Source organism: Anthonomus grandis, chromosome 1 (assembly GCF_022605725.1).
Source record: "Anthonomus grandis grandis chromosome 1, icAntGran1.3, whole genome shotgun sequence".
Taxonomy (NCBI): domain Eukaryota; kingdom Metazoa; phylum Arthropoda; class Insecta; order Coleoptera; family Curculionidae; genus Anthonomus; species Anthonomus grandis.
In genome coordinates this window covers 36,774,092-36,780,490 of record NC_065546.1, presented here as the reverse complement: position 1 = coordinate 36,780,490, position 6,399 = coordinate 36,774,092, and the positions used below count along the sequence as shown (strand labels likewise).

Genomic DNA, 6,399 nt, shown 5'->3' with positions numbered 1-6,399 from the left:
AATATAATATTACATGTTTATTGCTACAATATTGCACAAATAACATAGCAAATGCAATATTGCACATACATTACAAAGTTAATAATGCACATATCTATGTAGTAATTGTAATATTCTTTATATAAAATTCTAGCGATATTTCGTTTCAATTTATATTTTAATGTTTCATCTGCAATAATGAGTATATACTGCTAACTTTATTTGCACCTATGTTGCACCTGCAATACTTTTGCAATATTTAATAACCATCACAAATGCGATATATATCACTGAAATTCGATGTGTAATATTGCAGCCATATTGATTATGTAAGATATTTAATGATTGATTAAATAGCTGATTAACTTCACAGGTATCTGCTAAATTTTGCAAACAAATGTTTATTAAATGGGTTTTAATGAAATATAATACTAATAATCGAATATATAGATAGTACAATTATTTATTATTATCCAGGTGTGTAAATATATATATCTATATATACAGATCGTGTTTTCGGTCGTTACTTATAGGAAACCTCATAGAAGCGAAATTTTGCAACGTCGCGCGTGTACGAGTGCCTGCGACAGAGCACCGCCCCAGCCGGCCCGAGGACGGGATTAGCAAACATCTGACTTTCGTGGGAGCTGCATCGTTTGGCGACAAAATGTCCCAAAATATTACGCGAAAATCCAGGCATTTTTAAAATAATTATTCTAATGCGGGTTTTACAGACATGACAATGTGTAAAACCCGCATAGAATTATAATCTTGGAATTGGCACATTCGACAATTTTATTTCGCAACTCCTCTAAATTTGTCGGCCTACTAAATTCATGCTTGTAAATGGTCTGCTTAAGGTAACCCCACAGATAAAAATCATTCGGAGACAAATCTGGAGATCTAGGAGGCCATTTAATATAGCCAGTCCCACTAATAAGGCAGTTAGAAAAAGTATTTGTTAAAAATTCTTTTACCCTAGCCGCGTTATGAGCAGGATAGCCATCTTGCTAAAAATAAACCGATCCCAGGTCTACATCAGGTAGGATTTGAATGGCAGGAAGAACTTGGTTTTGCAGCAACTCAAGGTACTTTTGGTCGTTTAAAGTGCCATCAATAAAAAATGGCCCTAAAACATTGTCGCCCAAAATACCTACCCAAACATTCAATTTCTGAGGATACTGGGTACGAAACTGAAAACTTCTGTGCTCGTTTTCCTGAGACCAATAACGAACAATGAAAGGATTGTATTTTCCATGTAATGGAAAAGAAGATTCATTAGAAAACAAAATATTTTTTTTTTAAAAATATTCGTTTTCATTTGCCTTTTCCATCATGGTTTCACAAAATTCCATTCTTCGCCACTGGTCTTCAGGAAATATTTCCTGAGTTTTTGAATACTTGAAACATTTGTACCCATATTTTTTCCAGATACGAGCAACAGTTCTATTGCTCATTCCCAGTTCCTTTTCAACACTTCTAGTGGACCGTGTCGAATCAAGTTCTAGGCTACTGCAAACCATTTCTTCCCGCCGTTCTATATCCTGGACCACTTCAACAGGTGGTTCTTGACGTTTTGTGTGGCATTTTTTTACAATTTTGAAGACAAAAAGATGTCTCAATATTTGTAACCACATTTAAAACCGTTTTTGCACAAGGAAACGGTCTATTCTCAAATGTCACTGAAAACAAATCTCTACATTGTACTGCCGAATTGCCTCCATAAAACCATTTAATTAGTTGAACTCTTTCGGAAGGGGTATAAACAGCCATAGTCAAAAAAACACGAAAATAACGCTCAAAAATTATAAATGCAACGTGCAGTAACACAGCAAAGTGAGGTCTGCTGACTCCTGGTTCAAAAAATAAAAACGAAAAATTTTGCCGCCTGCAAGCCGCAACCAAGCGGTGTTCCCATTATTTTGGGTAATACGTAGCTCACGATAACACGATCTGTATAAGTTAAAGGATATATTATATATTTGGATAAAGTAATTTATTATAAGAGAGTAAAACATACAGGTAACATATATGTATATCATACATAACACATATGTATATGTAACATATATATATATATCAAACACAAATTCCTGTATGTTTTACTCTCTTATACTAAATTACTTTATCCCAATATATAATATATCCTTTAACTTATTCATTACCTTTCATCAATAATATTATTAATAAGAATGGAATATTAATTTTGTTATATTTTATCAATATTGCAAATTCAATAATATAATATAATAAAATATAAAATATAGCAGCAATATAAATGAAAGATATAAGTAATATTACGTGAGTATTACTTCAACACAGGACATACATTAATGCAATATTACAGTAACATACCCCATGAAATATTGCTATAATGTTTCAGCAATGTTGATTTTTTTAGTATCAATTTATTATGATTTTCCATGTTTCTTGAGTATAAAATCTCCTAAAAGGTAATAAGAATTTCCTTAAAATTATATTTTTGACATATTGAAATTGCACTTCTTTGATGGGAATAGATTTTTTAATAACCTTCATTTATCTTCTATCTTCATCCTCTTAATCAATGTTGTAGCGTTTTCAATCTTCCTTTAGATGTGAATCAAGATACAAAAAAATATTAAAAAATACATATCTTAAAACTACTATCAACCCCTATTTACACTCTATTTCTTTCCTACCATTTATGTCGAGTTAAAAGGAGCGCCAATATTTAAACTTGAATCTGCCTCCTAGAAGCGAGAGCTCCTTATATGGTAGGTAGACTACTGTTTCAGAATTTTTTACAGGTATTACGACAATCGCAAATGTGTGCGGCGCTCGCTTTATCCTTGTCGCACCTTCGGGTTTAGGTGATGGATGAGATAGAATGATATTGAAGTCATATGTCCCCATTTAAACAAATTTCAAATTGAAAAAAAAGTTTCAGTTTGGCCGTTTCAGGGTGGCCCACTGAGTAAATTGGTTCAACTATGTGACTCTGAAAAAAGGGCCAAAGATAAGGACATTTTCTAAAAATTTGGCTCGGTTTGTAAGTTCATAGTTGATGATAGTTCTAGGGGTACCTATAATGAAAGTTTGTTATTAATCCTGTGATATTTTTATGCTTGTTTTATGAGTAAATGAATATTGTATTTTATAGAATATAATTTTTTTAATTAGCGACTTGCCACCCTAGCGACATTGTTGGCAAACCATTCTCCAGAGTCTAGTTCTTCTCACCAATACCTCACATATACTCTGGTTGAATTTCTTTAAAGATTCTAAAGGTCTTACTATAGTGCCAAAGGCTTTAACTTTAAAAAATCAAAACGAAAGTCGTCAAGGAACTTATGTGGAGGACAGAGAAGACGCTGGAAAAAAAAAACATACAGCAAAAAATTATGGAGAGAAGAAAGCATGATTTCTTTAGACATTGAATCTCTTAAAGGAAAGGTATCTTTTTTTGGAATCTAATGTAAGCTTACGAGTTAAGAAATGTTATTGAAGAGAGAAGTTACAAGTGTTAACTACTTAGTGTATTGACATGTAAAACAAGCAAAAATCGTATGACAACCCTAGGAGTTGAGTTGCACCAGAATCTAAAGACGACTATATTATGCAAGAGATGCTTGAAAATCAGAAAGTTATTTACCATTAAATTATTATCCAACGAGTTTTAAGCTACTAAAGTTTCCAACCTATTAAGGGAAGTTACTGGTAAGCAAATGCAAGTTACCGAAGTAATCAAGCTGGGTAGATCTGATAGTAACGGGCGTAAGTGCATTAAGATAGTGTTATCCAGTCCTTTTGAAGTTCTAAATATCTTAAGAAGTCGGGAGAAACTCGGTTTTACGTGGAAGAATCTACGTGGAAGTCGTTTTGAGTCCTGCTTAAAGGAGTGATCTTGGGAATGTCAAGTTGGAACGGCGGCGATCCAGTGGCAAAACAAATTTATTAAGTATGAGCATGGTAGGCCCTTTATTGCTTAGACTTAAATGTCATCACGTTTCAAATGAATCAAGTTTTAAATAATAAAAATCAACTATTAAATAACTTCTCAAAAATTCTTGGACTCAGACAGTACAACCGTGTTCCGAACATAAATGGCAGGTTTCTTGATTTGGCCTTTACGAAAACATAACATTGAAGTCAGTAAGAATGGGGTTCTTTTGAATGAGGACTTGCATCATCCTGCCTTGATAGTTTCTACGCAAGCTGCTCTACCTGAAAAGATATTGCAAATAGCACAATACAGAAAAATAATCTGCCGCAATTTAACTTTAACGAAGGCTAACTTTCTACTGATGTATAATCTAATACTCGATGCTGACTAGTCCATGGTTTTATGTTGTAATAATGTTGATGCATGTTCTAGTGAATTTTATAAAATCCTTAATAACAGGTTTGCTGCATTGCAACTCCTTTGAAGCATCAGCGACCTAAGCGGTTCCAGTGTGGTTTTCCAAAAACCTAATTTTTTGGAAGGAATTTTGAGAGTAGCGCTAATATTGTCTCAGCATTTCTATATTTGTTTCAGACTGCATATAAAGATTCTAACCGAGCAGATAAAACCTATTTTTACTCTTATTCCTCGGATTATATTGAAGTTTGTCCGTCAATTTCTGCTGATAAATATGCAGCTCAGGTAAAACATTAAAAAACAGAATGACCGCTCGCCCAGATGGAATTCCCAGTTTCATAGCTAAAGATGGAAAAGTACCAAAGTACTTCTCAGACACTACCTAAGAAAGATTACAGAACATTATCGTCCCATTCCCATCGAACATTATAAAGATTATCGTCCCATGTTCATTCGTAACTTTCCCAAAATCTTTAAGAATATTATGTACAATTTCATATTTCCTTAAGTTCAATCGAAACTATCTATATATCAACATGGTTTCTTTACCAATAGACCATGTATAACCAATCTTTGTACCTTGTCTCGATTTCTCTCCTTTGACCTTGCGATCATCTAAATCTTAATGTTTCTACAAAGTTATAAATGCTGTGTTATGTCTTATCATAATCAAAATTCCAATAATATATTTACATTGCCAGTTTCACTTTATGCAGGACGAAATTGTCTAAGAGCCTAGAAATTATTTTTGACGATGGGCCGATAGACGATATTCGTCCCTCATACTGATTATATAGTGGCTGCTGCCAATTGAGGTTTATTATTCGGAACTGTAGGCTTTTTAGCAATTTAATTTCGATGATTATGCTCTCTTTTTCTTTGGTTCAATCCAAACTCGAATGTGAGTCTCTGATTTGGTATCATAGTATTAAAGGCGCTTTTTGAAATATATTATTTTTTGAAATGTTCAATTCAGAAGGTTTTTCTTTTGAGGAGAGAATCTCACTCTGTAGGATTCTTGTGGAAATAGCTCAATGGTCACATATATTCTCCAACTCTTCTTGGTCACATTTCTTTTCAGGTGATTTGCCCTTCCTCCAGAACAAATGTTACTTTTCCTCTTGATCGTACCAGAACTAACATTAAATATCAAGATCTTATTTTTCTCAACAATTTTGCTTTCACTTGAGATATCTTTCAAAGTTATCTAAGGCATCTACTTTCACAGGTGATCTTGAGAATGGTTTCAGTGAGTAGTTAGGCAGTTGTAGGATGGGTTGACTTTTTTTGTATTGTATGTATCTTTTTTTTAAATATTACTCAGAATCTTATTTTACTTTGTATTACATTTTATAATTGAATTTCAATTCTGGGTCTGTTGAATATTTGAGGCTATATTTTAGTTTGGTAATTTTTAATATTTTATGTGTTATATTTTACCATTGTTGATTTTGATTTTCCTGCATTTAGCCTCTAACCTATTAAAAAATAAAGATAAATAAATAATAAACAAAAAAAAAACTAAACATACTAAAAAAACTTTGAATTAACCTTAGAGGAAAGTTAGGGATGGAGTTAATTTAATATCTTTTCATTATGATTTTTAGATCAGATCACTATTTTGAAATATTCGTTAACTTTCTACGCTCCATCCTTGTCCAAAATTATATAGAATAATTTTGGTTTTTTTGATATTTACTTTCTGTTTCATTATTTATTTTTCAAGGTAGTTGACATAATTTTTAAATTTTAATATTTTTTCTGTCTGCTGAATTATTTCATAATGTCCCTAAATTAATTAATTTCTGGTTCAAGGCAGTTGGAATAATCAGTGTAATTTTTACAAGCCCAATAAAGTCAAAAACCACTTCAAAAGACCTTACATTTTCAAAATATTGGTTTAGCCATTATGAAAACTAAACTATTGATTTTTAGACTTTTTCCTTCAACTTCCTATATTTTATTACTTTTTTTTTATTAGGGACTACTATTTTATTTAATTATCTATATTCAAGCTCCATAAATATTAAATTAAAAAAAAACATCATTCTATATATCATGATATTTCGGTATGCGTG

General features: G+C 32.1%; 1 protein-coding gene across 2 annotated transcripts in view; it reads left to right on the top strand.

Moving 5' to 3' along the window:
• LOC126738206 (ankyrin repeat and fibronectin type-III domain-containing protein 1) overlaps positions 1–6,399 on the top strand; it is a 495,291-nt gene that overhangs the window by 195,296 nt on the left and 293,596 nt on the right. The window lies entirely within an intron of this gene.